Source organism: Chelonoidis abingdonii, chromosome 2 (assembly GCF_003597395.2).
Source record: "Chelonoidis abingdonii isolate Lonesome George chromosome 2, CheloAbing_2.0, whole genome shotgun sequence".
NCBI classification, from domain to species: Eukaryota; Metazoa; Chordata; order Testudines; family Testudinidae; genus Chelonoidis; species Chelonoidis abingdonii.
In genome coordinates this window covers 180,662,590-180,671,837 of record NC_133770.1, presented here as the reverse complement: position 1 = coordinate 180,671,837, position 9,248 = coordinate 180,662,590, and the positions used below count along the sequence as shown (strand labels likewise).

The 9,248-nt window shown below is 43.8% G+C and overlaps 1 protein-coding gene across 1 annotated transcript in view; it reads left to right on the top strand.

Annotated features, from left to right (window-relative positions):
- Nucleotides 1-261: 261 nt before the first annotated feature.
- The window catches only part of TXNDC5 (thioredoxin domain containing 5), a 71,140-nt gene continuing 62,153 nt past the window's right edge, over nt 262-9,248 (top strand). The window contains exon 1 of the mRNA XM_032768611.2: nt 262-313. The gene's annotated coding sequence lies outside the window, so the exon portion shown is untranslated. The remainder of the gene's footprint in view (nt 314-9,248) is intronic.

Below are 9,248 nucleotides of genomic sequence, written 5' to 3'. Positions count from 1 at the left end.
GTAAAAATAGAAACTTATTTGGGTTAGGCACCCTCTGAGTGCTGGTTTGTTTGGTTTGCCAATAGTGCAGTTTTTTCTTTAGTAACTGTATCTAGGAAGTGTCTAATTTGCAAGTACATATACAACAATCAAGAAAGTAGATTTAATTTAATTCTGAGCTGTTCAAAATTTAGTAGTGTTATGCTCTGACTCTCCAATTGTTGATAATCCTTTAATATCAACATCTTTTAAAGTTAGTGTCATTCTATTCTGCAGGAAAACATGGGAGCCTGACTATCCAGGAAGTTGGTGAGAATTTTGGCATTACACCCAGGTACCTGTTTTTCTTTTTCCATATTTTTAGAGTAGTCTGCTAGGATAGGATGTTGTTTGGTCTCTTGAGAGAGAAAAGTTTCTTTCTCCATATTTGCAGTGTGGTTCTCTGGGGTAGGATATTGTCTGATCTCCTGAGAGAGCAAATTGTCTTTGCCATAAATCAGGTTGAAAGGAATAAAAAGAGATAAATATGCTGCTTCCAGGCTTTGGCAAGTGGGGCTGTTGCTTTGAGTTTCTGTAGAAAGTAATCTTGTTCCAAACATATTGAATTACTGCTGTCCTGTTATAGAATTTCTAGTTGTTTTCTGTCTTTAAAGCCTCAACAACTTGTTTTTGGTTTCCATGCTATAGTACTAAGTGGATATAAATACTAGGCGGACTTTTGGGAAGTGTAACACTCGAGCAAGGTCATTCACTTTTGTCAAGTAGGCTGGGCCTAACATAGATAATTGTGAGAGATGCCATCTTTTTAAGGTATATAAAAGGGGTTACGGTTTAGCACTGTTAGTATAAATAGGTGAGGTATTTGAATCCCTCACAGAAACATCAACAAGGAAAACTGAACAGTCTCACTGGTTTGTCTCTGATTTGGTCATATTTACATGAAAACTAAATGAGACTTCTAAGATTTCTTTAAGGAATTGAAGAGAGGCCTATGTTTCAATCAGATAAGGCAGATGCCATCCAGAAAAAACGAAAACTTGCATTTTGTATTAAGGATTGTTCTGCCCTGACTCTGGAGAATCTCTGACAGCTATTGCAAGCAGTTCAACACCTAGAGAAAACAGAAGAAGTGACAAAGGGGGACTCTTGCTGTGTGCTGCTCCTTAAGCAGAAGATCCCTGCTTGGTACCTGTTCAGATAAAGGAATACACATAGAGAGCAATAGAACAGTTTATGGGGGTTATAAATTGATGTGCAAAATCAAAGTTCTCCAATACTACAGAAAAATAAGTCTAAAAAATCCTATCAAAAGTTTTCACTGCATCTAATGCTAGGATGCTGTTAATTATTTGTGTTATGCAATGATGTTTAGTATTCACCAAATGTTATGATTTGTTGCTTTCTCTGGAGTAAAGCTACATTGGTCAGTATGATTTGATAGTGATAGGATCAGAGAGTGCTGATTTTGCCAGTATTTTATTCTCTAGCTTAATTAATGAGATTGGTCAGAATGATCTACAGACTTCTGGATTTTTATCTTTGTTCAGGAGTACAGTTGTACTGGTTTCCAAACAGTAACTGGACAGTTTTCCCCTTTCAAAGGAGTACTGGAACATTTCTTTGCTGCATGTAACTTTGTTGATCACTTCTTCCTTGATAACTTGTCCTCCCTGGATTTTTGTGCAGTATCCTCCCATTTTTCCTGCTTCTTTATCATCTCTTTTGATAGATGCTCCTCTTTCCCTCTCCCACTTTCTGTGGCGGTCCTACGCAGTTCTGTCCTTGGCCCTCTCCTCTTTTTTTCTGTGCACTCTAAGTGACCTTACCTGCTAGCATGGCTTTGAGTACCAATGAAAAAATCTACCTTTCCACTTCCGATTATCTCCCTTCCTTTCTCCTTATCCAAGTGCTCATTTCAACCTCTCTGACAACATTCTTCAATTTCTCACCATCAGCTGAAAACTGAGCTCCTTAACATGCTTTCAAAACCTTCTCTACCGTCAACCCCCATGTTTTCTGTCACTATTGAACACACCACCATTCTCCCTATCACTGAGTCCTGTAAAATAGGAGTCATCTTGGAAATTTCCCTTTATCTTTTACCCCATACATTCAGTCAATGTCAAATTCTTACTCCTCCTTTGTACACAACAAGCTAGATTCTGATCCATGGTTCCCAAGGGTAAGGAGAAGTATCTTATCGGGGCAGGTGGATGTTTCTCTGATGTAAGGAAATCTTGGAGGCATCTACACTGGCTTTATGCCACCCATGTTACCTTCCTCTCTCCCTCTCCCTCCCAGACATAGGGGACATTCCTGGGCCAGTCAACCTGTCAGAAATAATTTCCCTTCTAAGTTTATGAAGGTTAACCATGACTCAGCTTCCACACAAGTATTTCTTTATTAGTCCAAAGGCCACTTGGTGTTAATTACATCCAAAATACTGGTACAAGCATATATTTTATATTTTAACAGCAATACACATACAAGCATTGGCCAAAATACTCACAACAGGATCAGGTTCAGGATATTCCTTCCCTTTATGGTGTAACTACAAAGGGGTAAACAAAAAGCTCTGGCAAAAAAAACTTCTGGAAGTCTTGCTTTTTATACACAATAACAAACAATATTATTGCTAGTTGTTGGACTTTAGCCAAAGACCAAAAAGGGAATCTTAGGACTAAGTTCTGTACCTGGTGCCCAATCAGCCATGTTTTCTATATTTCTATTACTTCAGCTGAGACCATCAATATGATGATGCTGGTATTTCGAGGGTCACTCACATTTAACACAGACAACTCTTTGTTCTCATGATCTTGTTCTTTTGGTCACATGTTTTGAGCCTATTGCTCATGCTAATATTCCAACTCAATTTAAAACCATAGTTTACTTAGACTCAGTGTAGGGCCCATATTCCTAGGATTTAAGGATGGAAGATACCAATAGATGATCTAGTCTGACCTCCTGTATAACACAGGATGTTAAATTTCACCTAATTACCCCTTTATTGAGCCTAAGAGCTTGTGCTTGGCTAAAGCATATCTTCCAGACAGGCATCCAGACTTCATCTGAACATATCAAAAAATGGGGAATCCATCACTTTCCTTGGTAGCTTGTTCCAGTGGTTGATCATCTTCACTGTTAAAAATATTTTAATTTGAATTTCTGAGTTCAACTTTTAGCGATTTGTTCTTGTTATGTCTTTCTTTGCTATATTAAAAAGCCCTTTAGTACCCAGAATTTACTCCCCAGGTAGGTACTTATACACTGTAATCAAGTCACCCCTTAATCTTTTTTTTTTTTCATAAGCTAAACAGATGGAGCTCTTTAAGGGCTTATCTACATGGTGCATTCATGCCTATCAGCTGGGGTGTAAATTCTAGTGTGCACTAGTATGCCACGCCCTAACTGTCCTTGTGGACCTTCTGCAATGCACTAAAAATTACCTAGTGCATTTTGACACAGTACTGTTTGAAACGGGACTACATGAACACACACTAGGAAACTTTCAGTGTGCACCAGCAGGGTCTACACAGACAATTAGTGTGTAACACGCTGGAGCACACTAATGCACCATGTAGACAAGCCCTTAGTCTTTAATTATAAGGTATTTTCTCCAGTCCTTGAATCATTTTTGTGACTCTCTTTTGTACCTCTCTAAATTTTTAGCATCCTTTTAAAAATGTGGACACCAGAACTGTCAGGGTTCCCTCCCCACTCTGAACTCTGGGGCACAGATGTGGAGACCCGCATGAAAGACCCCCTAAGCTTATTTCTACCAGGTTAGGTTAAAAATTTCCCCAAGGTACAAATTCTTCCTTGCCCTTGGACGATATCGCTGCCACCACCAAGTGAGTTAGACAAAGATCCAGGAAAAGGACCACTTGGAGTTCCTATTTTCCCAAAATATCCTCCCAAGATCCTTCACCCCCTTTTCTGAGGAGGCTTGAGAATAATATACTAACCAAATAGGTAACCAAGGTGAGCACAGACCAGATCCTTGAGTTTTTAGAACACTAAAAACCCAATCAGATTCTTAAAAAAGAACTTTATTATGAGGAACAAAATAAAAGAAGCACCTCTCTGTAAAATCAAGATGGAAGGTAATTTTACAGGGTAATAAGATTTAAAACACAGAGGATTCCCCTCTAGGCAAAACTTTAAAGTTGCAAAAAAATAGGAATAAACCTCCCTCTTAGCATAGGGATAATTCATAAGCTTAAACAAAAGATAATCTAACACATTTTCTTGCTATTACTTACTATTTCTGTAATATTAGATGTCTCATTTCAGTAGGAGCTGGATTACTTGCTTGGTCTCTCGCTTTGTCTCAGCGAGAACAACAATTTACACAGCACAAAGCAAACTTTCCCCCCGCCTCGATTTGAGAGTATCTTCTCCCCTTATCCTTATTACTTATAAACTCATAGACTTTAAGGTCAGAAGGGACCATTATGATCATCTAGTCTGACCTCCTGCACAATGCAGGCCACAGAATCTTACCCATCCACTTCTATAACAAACCCCTAACCTATGTCTGAGTTACTGAAGTCCTCAAATTGTGATTTGAAGACCTCAAACTGCAGAGAATCCTCCAGCAAGTGACCCTTGCCCCATGCTGCAGAGGAAAACGAAAAACCTCCAGGGCCTCTGCCAATCTGCCCTGGAGGAAAATTCCTTCCCAACCCCAAATATGGCGATCAGTTAAACCCTGAGCATGTGGTATCTACCCTCTCTGTTCTCCAGAATCAGCTTAGTTTACACGCCTGTCTATTCTTATCAGTAACGGAGTCCCAATTCACGTAGACCTACTTTTCCTGGTGAACAGTGTGATTCTCCAGTCTATCCTCTGCTCCCCTGGCGCAGGAGTCCTATGATTCCCTGTTCACCCCTGATCCCCCGCAACCTTCTCATATCCTCCTTAGGGGCTTCAATATTTGGTGTTGTCCTCCACTGACTTCTTCCCTTCTTCCTGTAGGACTAGCAGCTCTTCTCTTTTTCCTTGCCCCTCTCACCTTAGTGACCATCCTGCTGTGCCCCTTTTCATTTCCCAACTCTGAAAAAGAGAAGAAAGCTACATTATTCAAAGTAGCTGAAATTGCGGTTCTAAAATCGATTTTACCCGTAGTGTAGACCAGCCCTCTATCTCAGTGGTTCTCGAAATTTTAGCAAACGCATTCACGGACGCCTATTTTGATTTAAAATTTTTTCAGAGCCCCTAGCCCCCTGCTCAGGGGCCCGCGACGCCGAACCTAATCTTGCCCCTCACTGGGAAGATGGTCGTCTTCACGAAACACCGCTTACATACACAAGGTACAACCCCGTTTATATGAGTTTTTTAATTTTTTCCACTAACATTTTCCCTCACTCTTCTAGGGACCAAAAAAAAAACTGGTCCCACACAACTTGGAGTACAATTCTTAACCTTGCCAGGAGAGGGTAGTGCTGTATGTTTGCCAGACACTCTGTGCCAAATCCACTCCTGCCCATCAGTTGCGTCGTGTCTCTGTTTTCCATACGCCGTGAGCCCTAGAGTTCATGTGCGCGGCGATGGCTTCTCTTTCGGGAAGTGACCTAGAGCGCGAGCATACTCGCGCTGAGGATCCCTCTGCAGAAAGAGTCGTGCCCTCCTGCATGCTGGGAAAATAGCTGTTCCCTGGCATGGCAGAGGCACTGGAGATAAGATGGGGAAACCTGTAGGCACGTATCGATCTGGATGGGTGGCCCGAGACAGCTCAAGCGGGGAGTGCCCGCTCACGGGAGTGCAGTTGTGCCTGCCGAGGTGTGTATATCTACTTAGACCGACCTTGGTATTACTAGATTTGCGAGTAAGATCTGGCAATCTATCTACAAAATACGCGGTTATTTGACCTCACCTATGCCTCTCTATCTCTTAATATTCTCACCTTCTTCTAACTAGGTAAATTATGAAGTTGCTCTATTATATTCTTAATCCAATTTTAAATAAAGCAATCCTCATAATGAATGCTTGTGGGGATTATATTTATATGCATAGGACCTATTGTATTCCATAGTGAGAGATATGTTGTAACTCATTCTTTGACTCGCGTCCCCTTTCCACATTCCTCCTAAAGCCAATGACTCAAATCCGCTTCCATACTCGAGTGAATTCAGAAGAGAAGTTACTGATGCAGCCAAATGCAAAAGTCCTAATTATTCTACGACCAACGGCATAATCGCAGGTCATGCCTATCAAGAACAGAGGACTAAATCTTGGACAAACCAAGTGCGACTAATGATGAAGGATTATAGCGTGGGGAGCGAGAGGGAGTCGGAGCGAGGAAGCGTGTCGACAAGAGGTGCTCCTGGATGGCAAAGAGTGTGTGGGAAGATCTAATGCCTTGGATGATTATATAATAAGCATGTCAGGGAGTAGTGAGAGGAATAGGGAAGTTGGAATTTTGATGTATATGGCATTGGGAAAATTGATACTGCCGTTGGGTCGCTCTCGAATACTTCCAACGTGTAGGCACTAGAGTGTGGCGGACGGGTATGTGGGGTCCTCCTGGGGGCTGAGAGCACCCCGGGCGCACAAAAAACAGGATGCTCAAGGTGGCTTAGCACCCACCGGCGGCGGCGAACACCCAACCCCACCCCAGCTCACTCTGGCCTTTCTATTCTGCCTCTGCCATCCTCCCCCTGGGCACACTGCATGTGTCAACTTTACCCCCCCTAGCTGACCAGTGCTTGCTCTGGCGAAACAGTGATTCCTGCAGCAAGCATGGGAGAGGGGAAGGGGAAACGCTGCGCCACCTCAAGGAAGAGGCGGGCCGGGCAGGGATTTGGGAAGGGGTGCGGAATAGGGGCAGTGAGAGGGGAACGGCAGTTTGGGCAGGCGACTTTGGAGGAAGGGGTTTGGAGATGGGGGCAGGGCAGCAGGGGTGGGAAAGGCTGGAGAGTCGGGGCAGGCCAGGGGGGTTTGAGCACCCAACTTGGGTGCAGGGAAAGTTGGTGCCCTATGACTATGTACAGTTTCTTCTCGATGAAACATCAGCTTAAGGGTGCATAAAATCCCCCCTTGTGACTGTAAGGGTTAAGAGCTCAACATAACGGTTGGCAGCTTGGATCAAAAAGGACCAATAGACAGACAGCTAGCCAGCAGCACAGCAGCCAGCAAAACAGAGGGCTGTAAGACAGGGGAAGTTTCAGAGGGAGTTCTGTTGAGGAGCAGGTTTTTGATTATTTTTTTGTATTGTATGTGGTGTAGTTTGGATATGTGTGGCAGGCTGCTAGGGCCAGTTGTCTGGCGATGAGAAGTTGAGCCCTGTTTAGCAGGCGGGGCTTGTCTGCTGGAGGAGTCTATAAAAGTAGCCTAAGCGCATCTATGCAGCAGCATAGGACAGCTGGAGTAACACGGCAGCCGCAAACAGCTGTAAACAGGGGAGTTTCCAGGGGCGTTTCCGGGGGAGACTGAGACCTAGGCAGAGGAACTGACAGGGCTAGTGAAGAGGAGTGGGTGGTGGATCTGGGCCAATGTGTTCTGGGGGGTGCCTGTTTGGGTATCTCTCTGTTTTGTGTTTCTTGGGACTAACAGGTTTTAGGCCGGGAAGACTAGGACCGATACAAAGCAGCACTGAAGAGACACCAATGAGGGAAGACTGGATGTGGAAGCTGCAGCAAGTACTGATCCTGGGAGGGGGTACATGAAAAGAGTTTTGTCTGCATGAAGATGCCGCTGATAGAAGCTTGATGGAAGAAAGATCCGGGGACTGGAGATGAGGTGGAAAACTCTGGTTAGAGTTTAGAGGGGATTCGAAGCAGATGATTGGAGGCAAAGATCAGTAGGAGGCCGAAGATAAGTTCAGACTTGCAGATGGAAGCAAGCACCAAGAATTCTGAGGGGAGACTGGCTGGTGAGGAAAGGTGGACAGTGGAAGCATGTGGACTAAGAGAACCATGGAGAGGAAAAGATCGCCCGGCGAGTGAGGAGAAACAGAGCTCAGGAACAGGTTTGCAGAGTTGGGAAATGAAGAAGTGGGCCACAGCAGGTGGTCACTAAAGGTGAGAGGGCAAGGAAAAGAGAAGAGTGCATAGTCCTACAGGAGAAGGTGAGAGAGTCAGTGGAGACAACACCAAATTGAGCCCAGGAGGATATGAGAAGGTTGCGGGGGATTGCAAGAAGTGTGAAACAGATCCATAGCGGACTATGCAGCCAGTGGGAAGCAGAGGATAGACTGAAGAATCACACTGTCAACAGGAAAAATGGTAGGTCTACGTGATTGGGACTCGGTTACCTGAAGAAATAGACAGGCCTGTAACTAGAGCTGATCTGGAGAACAGAAGTGTGCTGTCTGCCTGGGTGCTAAGATCGGTGATGTGGACCTGAGGCTGAAAATGGATCCTTAGCGGGAGCGAGAAAGAATCTGTTTTGATTGGTCTTCAATGGTGGGAACAAATGATAACGGCTAGATTCTCGCTGGAACGTATCAAGGGAGACTATGCAGACTGGGGAAAGACGCTTAAGGAAATCAGGCTGCAGGTGATGTTCAGTGGGATTCTGGCCGGTTCCTAGAGCAAGGGCAACAAAGGTTGACAAGATTTCATGCGATCAACAGATGGCTCAGGCAGTGGTGCTATAAGGAGGGCTTTGGGATGTACGGCACTGGGTAAGGCATTCATGGACGAAGACAGTTCTCTTGGGATGGACTTCACGCTGAAGTAAGAAGGGAACATAAGACTTTCTAGGATGGAGCTCACCTACAACTGATTAAGAGAGGCTTTAAACTAGGAATCTGAGGGAGATGGTTTGAGAGATGTCCCACGGTTAATCTCCATGCCGGAATTTAAACATTGAGAGGAAAAAAACAAAGTAAGAGAGGATAACAGCCGTGGTTAGCAAGAATTGACATAATGGGAGAAGGTAGTGTTAGATACCAGTCTATATAGGTTGATGCTGGTGGTAGAATATCTGTGCCTAAAACTGGGTAAAAAATGTCAAAGTGAAGCCAAAACACAGCAAAATTTAGATGTCTGTAAACTAAATTGCGGAGACCCCTAGGTAACAAAAATGGAGGACCCTAGGAGGCTACTGGTCGCAGGAAATGAAACCGGATATTATAGGGATAACAGAAACACTGGTGGAATGTAGGTCATGACTGGAAGTACAGGTATTGAAGGCTATGTGCTGTTTAGGAAAGATAGAAATAAAAGGCAAAAGTGGTGGAGTAGCCATTGTATATCAATGATGAGGTACTGTAAAGAAATAGAAGTGATAGAATGGGATAAGACAGAGTCCTGTTCTGGGCAAA